The 19,167-nt window shown below is 43.3% G+C and overlaps 1 protein-coding gene across 1 annotated transcript in view; it reads left to right on the top strand.

Annotated features, from left to right (window-relative positions):
• The window catches only part of LOC124799851 (serine proteinase stubble), a 711,707-nt gene that overhangs the window by 140,189 nt on the left and 552,351 nt on the right, over positions 1-19,167 (top strand). The window lies entirely within an intron of this gene.

A 19,167-nucleotide genomic window follows, 5' to 3' on the forward strand; every position in this document is an offset into this window, starting at 1 on the left:
CTTTGAAAAATACCATTAGAAGAATGCTAATTACCAAATCTACACACTCAATACAGACTACAATCACTAAACTCAAAATTACTACAACAATACTACAGTCTACAATTTTCACAATCAGAAAAATTCCAAGGGACGATCCGAAGCAGCGGTCGCCACGTGCATGGGGGCTTAATTAAATATATAAGATTGAAAATGATTTTTAATTTTAGTAACTGTCTGTCCGATTACGTAAGTCTCGTAAACGGTTGGCCCTGACTAGAATTATTACGCTATCTGACTGCAAGGAACAATGTAAGAAAATTTTCGTAAACACAGTTAATTAATTAAGACCCCAGCAACTATAAAAATCTACGAAACCAATGAGCACAAGAGTAACTGTTCTGTATGTGGGAGTGTGACTCAACGCCCACATCTGGCACGGTTCTTTTCCAACAAGACAAGAATTTTTAAATACCAACTATACTGACGTGACAAAGAAATTTAGAAAAACTACAATTACGCAAAAAAATCACAATTACACTCTAATCCAAGAACACAAGCCAGATGCTTTGTTGACTGAACCTGTAGTGACACATTATTTCAGATACACAACTAATAAAGGAACATTATAAATTTTACCTTCATATATATTGACGAAATGCACTCATTACAATAACATCTGCTATCTCTCCCATCAAATAACTGCATAAGACATGGAACAACACTCTTTACTACAACATATCCCTCCGATTTCACGACAAGCAGTGCCCACTAGCACATCTCGGTACGAACTCTTAACACACACTGTCCTCTCCGATGTCACAACAAGCACTGTCCTCTACGAGCTCTCTACTACCACTGACTGCTATGAACTCTCAACAACCACTGTGGAGGCGGCTTAATAGTACTCTTTGGCGCAATCTCTGGCGCAGTGGCACAGTGTAGCCACCTTTCAGATTCCGTCCACTGCCGATTGAAGTGCGGAGACACCGCTGGTGTAGCACAGCGCTGACTCCCAATGCCCCCCCCTCCCCGATTCACAGTTAGAGCTCCTCCGACACTGTCGCGACCACAGTGCGCGCGAGCATTTCCCCACTCCCCGTCATGCCCCTACGGCTCTACTCGTGAGAGCAGAGCCTGAGCAAGCGCGACTGCTCACGCTCAGAATCAGCGATTGTTAAGCTTCGAACTAAGTGACACTGTTCATGAAATAAGTGCCGGCCGTGGTGGTCATGCGGTTCTAGGCGCTCAGTCCGGAACCGCGCGACTGCTACGGTCGCAGGTTCGAATCCTGCCTCGGGCATGGATGTGTGTGATGTCCTTAGGTTAGTTAGGTTTAAGTAGTTCTAAGTTCTAGGAGACTGATGACCACAGATGTTAAGCCCCATAGTGCTCAGAGCCATTTGAACCATTTTTTTAAATAAGTACAAGCAAATGTATGCCTAAATTGTCAGTTTATTCCGACGGCCTGAATGGGTCAACATGTATCACTCAAACATTTATCACACAGACCATAAACCAAGCTTAATGAACAGACATCTACAGCGAATTAATAAAAACATAATTTCTGCCCTTGTTGTAGGCAGTAAGGTGTCAACAAGTTATATTATGCGGTTATGTTGACCAACAACCTACCAACCACATATTACTCTGAAGAGCCAAAGAAACTGGTACACCTGCCTAATACCGCGTAGAGCCCCCGCGATTACGCAGAAGTGCCGTAACACGACTTGGCATCGACTCGACTAATGTCTGAAGTAGTGCTAGAGGGAAATGACACCATGAATTCTGCAGGTCTGTCCAAAAATCCGTAAGAGTACGACGAGGTGGTTGCAAGGCGTCCCAGAGGTAATCAATAACGTTCGTGACTGGGAAGTTTGGTGGCCTGCGAAAGTGTTTAAATACAGGAGATTGTTTCTGGAGCCAGTCTGTAACAATTCTGGAGGTGTGGAGTGTTGCATTCTCCTGCTGGAATTGCCCAAATCCGTCGGAATGCACAATGGACGCGAATGGATGCAGATGATCAGAGGGGATCCTTAAGCACGTATGATGCGTCCCATATTACTCCAACCGCACACGCCCCACACGATTACAGACCCTCCACCAGCTTTAACAGTCTCCTGCTGACATACAGGGCCGATGGAATCATGAGATTGTCTCCGTACACGTAAACGTTCATCCACTCCATACGATTTGAAGCGATACTCGTCCGACCGGGCAACAGGTTTCCAGTCATCAACAGTCCAATGTCGGTGTTGACCAGCCCAGATGAAGCGTAAAGTTTTGTATCGTGCAGCCATCAAGAGTACACTGGTAGACCGTCAGCTCCGAAAGCCCATATCGATGGCGTTTCGTTGAATGTTCCGCACACTGACACTTGTTGATGGCCCAACACTGAAATATGCAGCAGTTTGCGGAAGGGTTGCACTTGTGTCACGTTGAACGATTCTCTGTAGTCGTCGTTGGTCCCGTTCTTGCAGAACCTTCTTCCGGCAGCAGCGATGTCGGATTTTTGATGATTTGCCGGATTCCTGATATTCGTGGTACACTCGTGAAATGGTCGTACGGGAAAATCCCCACTTCATCGCTACCTCGCAGGTGCTGCGTCCCATCGTTCGTGCCCCGACTGTAACACGACGTTCAAACTCACTTAAATCTTGATAACCTAGCGTTATAGCAGCAGTAACCGATCTAACAACTGCGCCAGACACTTGTTGTCTTACATAGGCGTTGCTACTGCAGCGCCGTACTCTGCCTGTTTAAATATCTATGCATCTGAATACACATGCCTGTACTAGTTTCTTTGACACTTTAGAGAATATCACAGCTCACTAAAAGCTAACGTCTGACGCCACGTGAGCGAGCTTGGGTCACCCTGAACGTTTCCTCGCATATGTACGGAGTAAAATTGGTCTGACCAGTCCTCAGGCCAGTTCTGTGGTGGTAGTTTAAACTTCCATAATAGTGGACTCCGAGATTAGTACGGAATTCGCACTCTTGGAACGTTGCGTTCGCAGAACGCAGCTCAGGTCCCGTTACACCATGAGCTTCCTTGTCTTGGCGGCGTGTGGAAGAGGTTGCTTTGTTGCCGATCAGCATGTAGCGCTAGAAAGCTATGCACTTCTTGCTGGCACAGTGAGTATTCTTACCGCTACAGTGCAATTAATAAGTTATTTGCAAATTCATAGCACTCTTTACTGTAGCGAACCGCTAGCGCGTTTTGCGATTCATCCTCGACGCGCTTCCCCGTCATCTGCTCAGCCCTCACTTTTACTGATTTAACAGCCGTCTCTTCTCACCATCTGTTGCCGCAACGATCGCAAAACAAACTGCAGTTTCTCTGCTTCCTTAGACATATTGAAAGCTGTGAAATAACGGTGAAGTGATAGTTGGCATAGCAATCATACACCTTCACTCAATGAGACATTTCAGAGAAGACTGTGTTTTCACACAGGGCTTTCACAAACAGCTTGATAATCAGTGGCGATACACCCCCACACATTCTCCTTCCTCGTCTTTTTCCCGCCACTGGAACTGAAATAGACTATCTCTGACATAAGCCTCACCACATGGTCTCCACTAGCAACAGCGGCTAAGGAAGTAAGTAAGGTCCACTAGTGGCAGCTAATAAATACACCACATTCGTAAGTGGCTGCATGCTACCATTTCATAAAGTAAATGAACTGAAGGCATTGGAAGTACTACTCTGTAATTGCAGAATTGTTTGAAATCAATCTTATTGGATGTATTAGAATATTTGTAAAATTTTACCCCAGTTAATGTTGGAAGAAACATCGTGTATTAGGAGAGAATCCTTCACAGACGAATTAAATGATATACAAGTTACCTACATGTCTGGTGTCAAGCGAAAGTCTAGAAAGTGAGTCGTTCGGTGACTCTGTTCTCCTAGAAGATGCAAACAGCACTACGATACCAGTCAAAGAACCATTGCTCTCTGGAAATGAATCATGGACGCAAACGGACGTCGGTTCCTATTCTAAATATTGCGTATTTTGTGTATCCACTCCCCTCTACAAGTCCATGAATGTTCTGTTATTATTATTATTATTATTATTATTATTATCATTTTCCTGTACCAACCTTTTCATCTCAGAGGACCAAATGCAGAGTACGTCCTCAGTTAGTTGTTGGATGTACTCTAATTTCTCTCTTCCTGTGCCGTTTTTATCCTCTACAGATCTCTTTACCATCATGTAAGTCATTCCCTGATATCTGAACATAAATGTTATGATCCTGTCCAATCTTCACGTCTGTATTTTCCATGTTTTCCTTTCTTCGTCGAGCCTGTGGAGAACCTCCTCATTCCTTGCCTCGTCAGACCACCTAATTTGCGACATTCTTCTATAACCCCACATCTCTTTTCCGGTTTTCTCACTACTCATGGTTCACTACCATACATTCTTGTGCCTCAAACATACATTCTCAGAAATATCTTCCTCAAATTAAGTGTAAGGAAATCTGGGAATAGCTTCTACGCTGCTAAAGGGAACGGTGAAGATAAAAATGTTTTAAGGAGCCGACGTTGATTGGAAGACATCCAACAGACAATGGGGGACGTTAGGTCTAAGAAGGGGACTTAAAAAGACTGGCCCTCTTCGATTTTCTTCCCAACTAAATCACCCTGACGAAGTGGTGAAGGGAAACTCGAAAACATCGCCTTTGAAGATATCTGAACTCTGTTGAGTACAATACTATTACAGCTTGTTAACACAATCACCAGTAGCTGAGTACGGAAAAAGGTGCAAGAGAGTGTGTGCTTCACATGCAGAAAGTACTGGGTTTGTATGCTGCAGCTGCTCCTTTCTTTTATAAATGTACCATGTTTTAACTTCTGTAAATTGCTTCAGTTATCCCATAATTTCGAATTATTATGTACATATATGAGGAAACAATAATTTAAAAAGTTAACAGACAAGTCCATTGTGTAATACTTCGGTAACCGTCAAATCCCTTGTTCGAATCTCACTAATAGCAATATTTCTCTGTTTTTTTATTTAAATTCCATATTTATTAACAGATGAAAATGTTAACTAACATTTATTTGCACATAATGTTTTAATAGAAATATATTTTTATCTATAAAAATGTTAATTAACATTTATTTGCGCATAACGTTTTAATAGCAATAACATATTTTTATTTTTAATTACTGGTGATATGGAAATGAATTAAATATAATACATTCATACGAAATGCCTTATTTGCAAAATAAAAAATTACCTCAGCAATACCATTAAATCTCTAGAATAAAGGAGTATTTTATTTTCTATCTTATTTCTCTCATTTCCGTACTAAATTTTTATTTATTGTGAATACTCGCATTTTTATGGCCGTAATAATTAAAATAAAAGATTTTACTCTCATCAAAAAATTATACATTAATATTTGTTTATTAACATCCCATTTGTTATGATATTTAAATAAAAGAAAAAAAGTTAAGAACGAGAGACTTTACACAATTACCAGGCCACAACGCTACGCACTCGACTACCGGCGAAAATATTAATAAGCTTTTTTAATTGTTTTCTGCTTAAGAGTGCTATAAAATCTGAACTTCTCAGATGACTTTTTTAACTATTTTTGATAACTACGTCGTACTGCTTTAGGAAATCGATGTCCAGGCACTGATCTTAAAAAGTGTGAATAAACTCAATAAGAGGCAGCCTGTGAAGTCCCGTGCAAGTGCTATTCGGAGATGAAGTGACCGATGTAAGAGGGCAAATCTTGACGTTGCTCAAGAAACCAGTCACGATATGTAGAAAAAGAAAAAGATTGAGCCGCACTTATGGTTTCTGTCAGCTACCGAGAAAACGCTCACCAGCAGCTGTTGTCCAAATGGTTCAAATGGCTCTGAGCACTATGGGACTTAACATCTGAGGTCATCAGTCCCCTAGAACTTAGAACTACTTTAACCTAACTAACCTAAGGACATCACACACATCCATGCCCGAGGCAGGATTCGAACCTGCGACCCTAGCAGTCGCGGGGTTCTAGACTGAAGCGCCTAGAACCGCACGGCCACCGTGGCCGGCAGCTGTTGTCCAACCAGTATTTTCTACTAGGCACACAGCCTTAATGGGAGGCCGTAGATCCAACATAGCGGTGAGATAATGACAGCGAATAAGCGCAGTGCAAGCTTGTGTAATGATCTGGATACAATGAACTGTGCAACATTCGCCATTTGCAGCTCGCATCTTTTCCCATTTCTGCACTCGTCATAAATTCGCGCCGGAAATGACGAGGTAAAAGTGGTGGATGGCTACGTGACAGGCGAGGAGTCGAGAGGAGGATCTGAGAATCTGGAACAGCTAACAGTTCTGCGGGGACGCAGTTTGCGGTAGGCGGATTAGGCAGGCGCTGGTGCCTTCCGCTGATGCAGCACGGCGCGGCGCGGCCTGCCTGCGCTCAAAAACCACCGCCAGACTCTGCGCTCGTCTAGTCCACGTCCTCGCACTGCCTGGGGGTAATTTGAACGCTGCTACAAACTGCACTTTAGACATCCCGCATCTTACACGTCTAATGCAGTAATTGCCCTTCACTCCTTCTGTAAAAAATTGCAGCGAAATTAGAAGTTATGCTCGAGGGAAATGTAAGCCGTGAATAAGCAAGCGCGACTTTTCTTTCAGACCTAACAGTTCACTAAATACTGCCCATACATATAAAAGGAGAGAACGTGCTGGTACTAATTAATACACGAATTTCCTTTTGAGTCATCTGTATTCACAGTGGTTTGGTGCAACAAGCCACGATTAACTTTCTTGTGCCAACCTCTTATTATCGCAATAGTACTTCTACACAAATTATTTGTTCGATACATGCCAATCTCTGTCTACCTCTACAGTTTTGTTCCTCTGCAACCCCTTCTAGTACCATGAAGCTTACAGCCTACCGTCTTACAACATCTCCAGTCGTCCTATTCCGTCATCTTATCAGTGTTTTCCGCATATTTCTTTCCTCTTCGATTCTGCAGGGAGCCTCCTCGGTTTTGATCTTATCAGTCCATTCACTTTTCAATATCCTTCTACAACATCACATCTCAGACACATCAGTTCTCTTCCTTGCTGCTTTCCTCACAATTTATGGTTCATTTCCACACAGAGCTGTGCTCCAGACGTACATTGTCTAAAATTTCTTCCTCAAATTACGGTCAATGTTTGATACTAGTAGAGTTCTTTTGTCCAGAAATGGTCTCTTTGCCTGTACTAGTGGCTTGTTATGTCCTCCTTCCCTCGTTCGTCGCACACTGGACTCACATTCGGGAGGACGACGGCTCAACCCCGCCTCCAGTCATCGTAATTTAGGTATTCCGTGATTTCCCTAAATCGCTTCAGGCAAATGCCGGGATGGATCCTTTGAAAGGGCACTGCCGACTTCCTTCCCCATCCTTCAATAACCCGATGAGACGGATGACCTCGATGTTTGGTCTCTACCACCAAATCACCCCCCGCTCCCATCGTTCGTCATACGTTACTTTGCTGCCAAGGTAGCAGGATTGTTTCATTTCGTCTACTTCGCGGTCTCCTACTTTGATATCAAGTTTATCGCTAATCTCATTTCTGTTACTGGTCACTACTTTAATCTTTCTTCGGTTTACTCTCATACCGTATTCTGTGCTCAGTAGGCTGTTCATTCCATTCAGTATCTCTTGTAATTCTTCCTCGCTTTTGTTGGCGATAGCAATTTAATCAACGAATCGTATCGTTGATATTCTCTTACCCTGAACTGTGGCCCCGCTCTGAATCTATGATTGGTTTCCGAAACTGGCTCTTCGATATTTACATTGAATATTAGGAGATAAGGACTGTATCTCTGTCTTACATCCTTTTTAATCCAAGCACTTTGTTATCATATGTTCAATAACTATCAATAATTCCCCACATTTTATGTGTTTTAAAGCTCTATCTCATTTCTATTATTTGCACTCTCTTTATTCATAAGCTCGACAATCTCTGCATTGTAGTTACTACCATTTGCATTGTAGCTACTGCCATTCTCACTAAATATTATTACGACACTAATTGTTTTCGTCAATAATTACCGTATATTAATAGATTTTTACATGCTTTCAGTTAACACACTTTTTCATTCATTTCCATAAATTATCTCGCTCTTCTTCGTCCTTCTGCTTCTTCAGCTAAACAGCAACCTGAAGTTATGTTACGGCTATAATTCTCCAGGTATTGAATCAGTCTTCTATCTGGTTTACCAATATTTCTTCTTCCTCCTGGATGGTAGTGAAATATTATTTTCCGCAATGTTTCATTGGGCAAACTGTGTTCCTCACTGCACCATTTCTTTCTATTATCTGCAGCCCTTTCTGCTAAGCTGCAGCTATCCAATTAGTTGCAGTTTCTCAAAACGACGCGCATTGCAGTGGTCAACATCGTTTCCTTGATTTGAGTCTGAGCAGGAAAGTCAGCGTAAATTTTCTTGCAGATAATTATGTTCGAAAGTTTCCAGTATTTGGTGAAAATAAATGGCCGAACTCCATGCTCACCACACCTAATTTCTAGTAAGGGTAAATGGCCGAAACTACCGTTTTATATGAAGAATTTAGCAAGGTCAGCGTAGTTTTCTTCCTTAAGAAACCCAGAGCAGTTTGTTTCAAACGTTCACACGTTTCTTTTTCAGTTCAGGAGTCAGCTGGCGTGGTACAAAAACTAATAAAATCTAGAGTACACCGCGCAGAACAACTCATACTAAAGCCTGGCTAGACCTAAATAAACAGTTGCCCATCACAATTTTCTCTAGGGTCCCAGCGAAATCTGACTACGAGACTGCGCCACTAAAATCAAACCACTCGCGAGCTTTCTTCTCAAGGCGTTCAGTTGCTACTGAGTAACGTGCACCATAATCTCTAATTGTCGTTTTTGTGGATCTCACTAAGTTTCATATCTATTTCATTCAACAGCCGTCTAATAGAATTCTGCTCTCATGGGGTGCTAGTCTTATTGTTAAGAGAAGCAGCAGTCTTTACTGTACACCGCTCGTGTGACTACACTTCGATGCCATCTGCAGAATGTCCTATACAAATTATTTTTATGCTAACAATGAGATCTCACGCTAGGAATGTTAGGACAGAGTTGCCACGATACAGCATATTGCTGAAGAGGTAATGATAACTATTCTTATTTGTACACCACGACTTTAGTTTGTAATTCCAATGAAGAAAACTGGTGGGAAGTATATTTCCTCAGGATAACTGATGAGACATAGGTGATGCAAAATAGAAGACGTTCAATACATCCCACGAGAGCAAATTTTTCGTCTTACGAATATCTTTAGTTTGAGCAAGTTTACCAAAAGTAACCATGTCCAAGGTGATGACAGTGGAAGTAACTTTTGGTAAGGCAATATTATCGCAGAATAATGCTGGACGAAATGCAGTTTTCAGAGAGATGGCTCGCCCGTCACTGAAGCAGATACAAGAAAATAGCAGAGTTAATGAGAATCCAGCAACGTTTGAACCACAACGGCTGCCTGTACACCATGTTTCTGACCTGTTTGTTCTACAGGTGCCCAGTGCTTGGACAAAGTTCCGATTACACATCGTCTGCTCTCTTCTACGTGACGAAGGACTTGCTCTTTAAAATCGAGAATGCTGTGCGTACGTGGAGCTTCACAGTGAATACTGCTGGTTGCTAACGAATCAGCTTCTCGCAGCGCCTGTTATTGTTGGACGAAAGTGGTATTCGACGTCACGATTAAAACAGCGACTGACAACGCCACCCTCCTCTCAGTTAGCGTGCGGACCATGAGGCGGGAGATTTGAAAGTGATCCGATCTTCGAACTTATTCTATATCCAACCGAAACATTTTCGGACATTCGGACATGCATTTCTTATTAAAACTCTCCACAACCACTAGTACCCTGTAATAGGATTTGTAAAACACCTTGTAGTTCTTCTACTATGAGTTTATGTAATCAGACTAAGTGATTTGTGGGTGTACATGTACTTCCAATACGGGAAATATCAATACTATTGTTCTTGTCAACGTTTATTTGAGATAGACTGGTCATGACAGTAGCGTCCCGGTGATTCTTAATCGCAGTGGGCGGTGGCGAAAACCAATCATAGCGTCATAATTATCGTTCACATGAAACAGGCGATAATTCAGATGAGATCTCCCTCCCCAACTACGAGGTGATTGTTACAACGCTAAGCGTATCACGTATCATGGTTCTAATCACTCACTGACACATTTCCAAAATATATAATTTCAGTTTCACAAAGACTCGCTGCTTTATAATTCTCATGAAGTATGCTGCAGATTTCTTTCGCAATACAGAATCCTGATATCTTTCGAACGCTCTAAAAATTGTACACTTTGACCCAGTACAGTGAGTCTTCAATTGCTGTTCACAAAGCTGATGATAGATACACACTGAAGCGCCAAAGAATCTGGTATAGGCATGCGTATTCAAACAAAGATATGTGTAAACAGGCAGAATACGTGCTGCGGTCGGCAACGTCTACATAAGACAAGTGTCTGGAGCAGTTGTTAGATCTGTTACTGATGCTACAGTGGCATGTTATCAAGATTTAAGTGAGTTTGAATGCGGTTTATAGCCGGCGCACGAGCGATGGGACACAGCATCGGCGAGGTAGCGATGAAGTGGGGATTTTCCCCTACGATCATATCACGAATGTTAGGAATTACGTAAAACGTCAAATCTCCAACATATCTGCGGCCGGAAAAATATACTGCAAGAACAGAACCAACGACGTCTGCAAATCATTCAATGTGACAGAAGTGTAACCCTTTCACAAATTGCTGCAGATTTCAATGCTGGGCCATCAACAAGTGTCAGCGTGCGAACCATTCAATGAAACATCATGTACATGGGCTTTCGGCGCCGAAGCCCCACTCGTGTACCCTTCACGACTGCACGACACAAAAGCTTTACGCCTCGCCTGGGCCCGTCAACACCGACATTCGACTGTTCATGACTGGAAACCTGTTGCCTGGTCGGACAACTCTCATCTCAAACTGTATCAAGTGGATGGCCGTGTACGGGTATGGAGCCAACCTCATGAATCCATGGACCCTGAAAGTCAGCAGAGGACTGTTCAATCTGGTGGAGGCTCTGTAATGGTGCGGGACGTGTGCAGTTGGAGTGATATGGGACCCCTGATACGTCTAGATACGACTCTGACAGGTGACACGTACGTAAGCATCCTGTCTGATCACCTGCATCCATTCATGTCCATTGTGCATTACGACGGACTTGGGCAACGCCAGGAGGATAATGCGATACCACACACGCCCATAATTGTCACAGAGTGGCTCCAGGAACACTCTTCTGAGTTTAAACACTACTGCTGGCCACCAAACTCCCCAGATATAAACATTATTGAGCATATATGGGATGCCTTGCTACGTACTGCTCAGAAGAGATCTCCATCCCTCTTACTATTACGGACTTATGGACAGCCTTGCAAGATTCAAGGAGTCAGTTCCGTCCAGCACTACTTCAGACATTAGTCGAGTCCATGCCACATTGTGTTGCGGCACTTCTGCTTGCTCGCGGGTCCCTACACTATATTAGGCAGGTGTACCAGTTTCTTTTGGTCTTCAGAGTAGATGTATCACAGTGGTGCACTTCTACAGCATCCCACAGCAGTTTATATGCTGATGATATTAAGTTCTGTTTTGTTTTTTTCACCGTGATGTAATCTATTGTCAGTGCCCAATCCACGTCACAGTTGAGTGACGTCTCGATTATCTACGCCACTCTCATTATCAGGAGAAACTAATTGCCTGGCTACTTATGTGGTCTTCTAGTCAGCTAGTAATCGATCAGTATACATCAGCCTGTTGTCAAGGATACGGTAAAACGCTAGTACGCTTCTGTTGCTAAGGATTATGTTAGTAAATGTTTATGTGTGTTTGTCGGAATTGTGCGCCATTCTTCGACGTGCCAATAAAAGTATAATCACTGTGCTGATAAAAATTGTTGCTACACAGTTAATTTTCAGTTGCCTTATTGCCGAAATCCCATTAAGCAAATGGTTAGAAAAACAGTAACTTCATCAGACGGAATCTTTTCTTGTTTGTAACACAGCGCTCAGCCACCGCACATGTGTAGAGTTTCGGTTCCCGATGTGTCAAGGTGTTCTGCACAGCAATCTGACACAACACGTCGACAATGTGGTCACGAGGAACTCTCAGCTGAGACTACATAAGGTTCAAATGGCTCTGAGCACTATGGGACTCAACTGCTGTGGTCATAAGTCCCTAGAACTTAGAACTACTTAAACCTAACTAACCTAAGGACATCACACACATCCATGCCCGAGGCAGGATTCGAACCTGCGACCGTAGCGGTCGTGCGGTTCCAGACTGTAGCGCCTTTAACCGCTCGGCCACTCCGGCCGGCGACTACATAAGGACGTGGCCGCAAAGGACTTCGTTCGCCTTTTTTTGTGCACGGTCGTACCATCTGACATAGTTTCAGAGATTCGCTCCATTGTTGGCCAGCCTCGGGTGATGCTGCAGTATAGACGATGTTAAACTGTAAATGCAAAACCACGTGCTGTCGGCGTGGAGAAGGCAGACCCAGGTCGGCGCTTGTTTTCCGAGAAGGTCGGGCTTCGTGGCCGGGCCAGACCGGCGCGGCTCGCAGTAAAGTTGTCAGCGTTTATCCGCGGTGGGAATGCAGGAAGCCGCGCCGCGCCGACCTCTGCAGCCTCTCTTGCCGGGTGACGCCGCTCTGCTGGAATGCCGCATTAGCGCCGGACACCCTCCACGGCCACGGCCGCAGCGCGCTCTGCCTCGTCACACGATGACCAACGGGAGAATTCCGTTTTCCTTCACTGCGGGCCGTCAAACATACGACACCAGCAAAGACAGCAAATAAGGACAGCAAATAACGATGATACATTTCACAGTGTGCCCTAGAAGTGTTGCGACAAACTATGAAGGATTGTTGAGGGTATCTCGAGGAAGCAAGTCGAGGATAGGATCCCGTGTCCGGAAACGTCATCCGAAGACACTACAGAGCGTCTAAATCATAGGCTTCGATTCCAGTGCCTGCCACTAGGTCATCCCTTCGGCAGCAAACGTGACGTTTTACGTTGACGAACCGTAAGCGGAGCATCTCGCAATGTTGCTTGTTATTCAGTGATAGCAACTGATTTCCGCGATCGCCAGTGTATGTCTCCTACCAATTCGATACTCTATTGCCTCAGTGGATAATGATTTCTGACACTGGTTGCCATCTGGTGTTTATTTCTCTCCTGTATAGCGAGAAACATTGGAGATTTTAGACGTTTCCACGAGAAAAATGAACTGCGTTTGGAAATTCGCGTCCGAAACCATCATCCACCAAGACAGAAGAGCAAACATTCATAGAAGAGAAAGCCGTTCAACATAGCACCTAGCTCCATCTTCTCCACTGGCGATCGTGGGAATCCGTTGCCATCACTGAATAACGAACAACATTGTGAGACGTTCCACCTACGGTCATTCAGCGCACAAAGTCACGTTTGCTGCCGATTGGGTTGCCTGGTGACAGATACCGGCGTCTACAGTATCGACACTCTCTAGCGTCGTTGAATAACTTTTCTGGACACGCGTTTCTATCCTCGATTTCTTCCTCAAGACACACTCTACAATCCCTCGAAGTTTGTCGCAACATTCCTGGGAGTCCCTGTGTAATAAAATGAACACCTGATAAAATTTGTAAACCCAATCTTCCTTCCTTTCCTACCTTGATAAAATTTTTAGGTGATTTGGCGGTACACATGATGCGTAATTCAGTATAGAGCTGCCATCTGTGACAGGAATAATGAATGTAATCCAGCTGGGCATCGATTTGAACGGAGCTTGGCTGACAGATACGGATACGTCGCTTCATTCAGCTTCAACTCCACGCCAGAGTTCGTCAACAGTAATGGATGACTAGTGGCAGCGTGCCAGTCTTCCGGCAAACCATTACCAGCTGTTGTCAGTCGATGAGATATGTGGAGAATCGGCTGGCATGGACAAAGTAGGTCAGAACAGCATAGACAACATGTTGTTTTGCGTATCTTGTCGAAAGGTGAAACACCTGTCGTCCCAGATTATCGGTTGTGGGAGGCAATGGATCCTCAGATTGTCACATCAGGTAGGCTATTTCACGAAAACGACCGCGATTTGGAATCGTTCGTTCTCCTCTATGTCTCCAGAGAAAGATCTGTACATCGTCATGCTGTACGCAGAACAGAGACGTCTGAAAATACGATATCGAGCAACTCCTGTGTCCAGTAGCTAATTCACCCATCTTTTGAGAAGTATCACTACACGTGGCGTAAATATTCTCACACTGATTACGGAGCTTTGTTGGTGTTAGTGCTATTGAATTTCCTCTAAAACAAACTACGGCCCTGCGGCCTTAGGGGTGGGTCATACACTGTTATACATGTACCCTAATAACAGCACCAGATGTCCAAAAAAGGTTTTATCATGCAAGCACCAATCACACACGTAGAGTTAGATATATAAATGGTGTATCAAAGAGAATCATCCGGTTTGGCATGTCTATATTTCTGAAACTAATAAACATATTCAATGAATTTTCTTTTCTGATGAACGGGAAACTCAAAAAGCTTTTTTCATACCTTTTCATAGGCGGCGTTCAATATGCCCTCTTGAGATGGACGGTATATGTCACTGAGGCATTCATATTGTTCCCACACTGCTGCCAGCATGTCTTGAGCTACAGCTTTTGTAGCTGCTGTTACGCGATGTCTCTGTTCATTCATTTTTGTTGGTAACAGAGGCACATAAACAGAGTCTTATATAACCCCCCCCCCCCCCAAAGGAAATAATCACATACAGTCAGGTCCGGTGACATTGGAGGCCAGTAATGTAAGGCTGATTCATTTGGTCCAGTGCGACCGATCCATCTTTCAGTAATCCTTTGAATTAAAAATTCCCGCACTTCCATATTCCAGTGTGGCGATGCGCTATCCTGTTGGTAAATGAAATCTCCGACTGTGAGAAAAGAAAGTTCTGAAGGGTACTTCCTGTAACAGTGTCCTCGGCAAAGAAAAATGGACCGTACGTCTTTCCCCTCGAAACTACATAAAACACATTAAATTTTTGAGAGTTCCTCTCATGTTGTACGACTTCATGTGTTGATTCTTTACCCCATACTCTCACATCATGACGGTTCACCTTTCCATTTAAATGTAATGTTGCCTCGTCATTTAACACTAAGCGTGGAAGAAAACTGTCATCCTCCATCTTGCCAAGAACGAAATTACTGAATTCCTAGAGGGAACCATGTAAAACTCTACAGTTTGCTCTTCCCAACAGCACGTTGCTCACGTACATACCTCAAATAACATAGTAATAGTGAGTTTTTAAGATCAGATGGTTCTTTTCTATACGGCCTGTATTTCACTAAAAAGTAAGTAAAAAAATTCCATAAAATAAATGGTGAACTAGTGGAAACAAATAATGAATCTAGTCGATACAATGGCGAAGTTAAGGTTGAATTCCATATATTACTCAATTTGAAACAGAAAACATGTAACGGCCTCGCATCAACTGATTAAAACCGTATAGAATTTCACGTTAAACTGAAAGAAATGAATAATTGTCTTTTCAGTTAAGATTGTGTGAACAGTGAATAATCTTTAGCTGATTTCCCAATTAAATAACCTACCACGGTAGAAGAACCAATAACAAAGCTCTACTCTTTAATATTGATTGAAGTTAATCATTGATGCTACTCCACCACTCACAAAAGTTATTCACGAAACATAACTCTCAAAATTAGTCTTTCAGTGGCAAAAATTTAGACTTGAAAGTAATGGAAAATGCCTAATTTGCCAAGTGCTGCCTAAAATTCTATCAAACACAGAATTTTAAAGTATTGTAACGTTGTGGCTGACTTGCCAAAAGCTGCGAATCGCTGGAGGTGTTCACCCGCACAGACTCAGCACTGACGTCTCGCCGAATGACCGCCAAAACGACCGCCTGGCAAGTGACGGCAGCCTATTTAAAACCTTGGAAGTCCATGCCACGTTAGTCATGTTCACAACCTCTTAAAACTTTACGATAAGGTAACCGTAATTTAAATTACATTCTTTTTCTTAATACTAAGCGTACTGGAAGGAGTGAATCCTCACAGTGGTCAATTGCTGACAGTAAAAACATTACCATGTACATGTTATGTTGTATATTAATAAAAACATGACGTTGTGCTATCATACACAACTGTCAAGAATGATCAATAAAGGTGTATATTTCCTATATGTAAGTGTTGTTTATCAGATCAGGAAATATTTCCCTGTTGGTTTAAGTGGTGCCATTGGCTTTTACTTAGCATTGTCCTCATTTAAATTATGGTTAACGGAGATCTGATTTAATCAGGCTGAATAATGCTTAATTTAACACAGTAAAAGCTTACATGTCTCAACCTAAATACATTTAGGAAGAAGATGATATAGCGCATCATATATGACCTTCATAATACGTGTAAGTTTGGAACACTTCTAGTTTTGCTTAATTTCATTGAAAGGTTTTAATCGAAGCGTCAGTATTCTGGACCCGTTCAAGTTACAGTCATGTCTGTCAGCATGCATTCACTGTACATTTCAGTTAGTGTTCGACGTATTGTTAATGATTGCATTGCAGCCATTTTAATTAACTAGGAGCGAAATATGAAGCGTTTCTGTAGTCGTTGCTTATGATAGTCCATGTCATTTAAAAACCAAGAGTATATACATATTGTACAAAACTTGTTACTTGGAGACTCGATTTGATGTCCTCGTCTGTTATGAAAGTCCACTATAATCAGTTTTAGTATTTTCCAGTGTAGTATTTGCGAGTAATATTTCTCCGGCAGAAAAAGACAGCTTGGCAATCGCCCACACGTCCGTTGGTCTTCAGAATCTTTCCTCAAAATTCCAGCCCGTTACCTGCAGCGTCCTTCTTAATGTTCTCTCCACCCTGCTCTGGTCAATCCCGCAAAAGTCCATTCCGTCGCCTGTACGACCACCTTGATCCAAGCCAGGAAACATCCAGACATGCAAACACACACAGTGTTGTCGTTGGACGCCCCACTGGCAGTGCGCCTGCTTCTGCTGCCGCGCCAAGTGAAGCCGCACCAGTGGTGGTCATGCTGACAGTCTGTGGCGCTCCAGACATCGTCGCATTTTTCGTCTGGACACTTTTCTTGTTGCAAGCTAGCATGCTGCCTGACTCAAGGTACTTGGCGAGGACGTACGACACTTTATGACCAAGTGAGACAAATGTCTGTCCTCTCAGGTGCTAGTTGCGTGGGGCCGCTGAGATCCTGCGAAGTGTTGAGTACAGCCATCCTGAACCGGTCGATTCCACATTCGCATGGCGTTTGTGGAATCCCAACCAATGTGAGCAACAATGGCAAGAAGCAACAAACCGTGGTCTCGATAGAGCACAATTCTGCGGCATTTGAATTCAGACACTTGCCGAGAGGTGTTTGTTCTTCTTTTACGAGACGTAACAATCAAAACAAACCACATTCAAATGCCATTTCTGAATCAGAAAGACACTGTGTAATCTTCCCTTGTATGGAGGACGCTGTTGCCGTTACTCCTAGGGGTATTGAAATGCTAAGTTGTTACTTACACAAGCATGCAGTTAATTGTATGCTGTCTGATGTTTTTGCAAGCCACCTTCATGGCAGTTTTATAGCCAGCAATGCAGATTTACGAAAAGCCTCTGATTCCGAAGTACGCCCATATGGAGGATCTCGTGAAATACGTGACAGAATTTGGGGCTGATAAACTCAGTACACTGTACTAGCTGGTAAACGAATCTAACTTAACCACTGGATCAGTAATCAAATGCAAACTCTCACCTTTCGCTAGAAGGACCCTACCGCTAAGTTTACTTGTTCTGTATTCTAATTACAGTCGTTTTCTACGAAGCTTTCAATATAACACGGCTCATGAGTTTCATAAATTTTTAAGAACTTTCTGTCAGTTACATACCTTCAAAAAAGTAAACGATTTGTGACCATACATTGATAAGCACAGCTCATTGAAAATAGGAACAGTTATCCACGTATGCCTTTGCGACCCACCATTGTAACTTCAATTACGCCAGTGTCTCTCTGCTGCTTTCGAAATTCTACAGAACTCCTCTTGCATATCTTGGTGGATTGCGACCCCTGAGATAAAGATGTTTTGAACATAGGAAATAGTTACTGAAACAACCGAAAGTCTTTTACTCAGAATAAGGAGCATCCGTGAAACATTCGTACCAACTGATAGAATTTGAACTCTTTTATTCACAATATTGAGACCAAGACGTCTTATAAATTAATGTGAGTAACGTAACTTAACAATATTAGAGAAACTGGTCTATTACGTACCCATAACGAGCGCAGACGTCCATGCTTCTCGCCGTTTCATTGCTAAAAAGACATAATCAGTATTAGAATTTTACGTATCGCCGGCACTGAGGTAATATCAGGAGGCGAGCGCCATGTATTTGACATTCACTTCTCGTGAGACACGTTTAACCTAAAAGTGTTGAGTAAAGCCATCCTGAACCGGTCGATTCCACATTCGCATGACGTTTATGGAAACTCAACCCATGTGAGTTTGGAAGGTGGGAGACGAGGTATTGGCAGAAGTGAAGCTGTGAGGACGGGGCGTGAGTCGTGCTCGGGTAGCTCAGTTGGTAGAGCATTTGCCCGCGAAAGGCAGTCGGCTCTCAGCCGTGGCGCGCGTGCGGACGGCCCCGCGCGCCGGCTAGTGCTCCGCTGCAGGCGTTGTTTACTTCCGCGTCGTAGCTTTTAGGTTTGTGTCCGTCCACCGCGAACAACATGTCGAGCGCTTATCGCCGTGCGACCCTTAAAGTTTCCTTCTCAGCTGAACATGCGCGACCTCGTGCACATGAAGTTGAAACGTTCCTACGTGACGAAGTGCGTTTAGATCCTAACCACGTTCTCGGAATCCATTTCTCGATCACGAGTAGTGTCGTTCCTGTTAAAATGACGAACACCGAGGTGTGTGAAGATGTTATTCGCCGCCATGCCAATGGACTTAAGTTCAAATACTCTGATGGTCACGTCGGAGCTGTAACACTTGAACTCGCAGAGTACGGTCAACGCACGATTAGGGTGTTTGAACTACCTTTTGAAGTGCCGAAGGACGAAGTTGACTCTGCGTTACAACCATACGG

Source organism: Schistocerca piceifrons, chromosome 1 (assembly GCF_021461385.2).
Source record: "Schistocerca piceifrons isolate TAMUIC-IGC-003096 chromosome 1, iqSchPice1.1, whole genome shotgun sequence".
NCBI lineage: Eukaryota > Metazoa > Arthropoda > Insecta > Orthoptera > Acrididae > Schistocerca > Schistocerca piceifrons.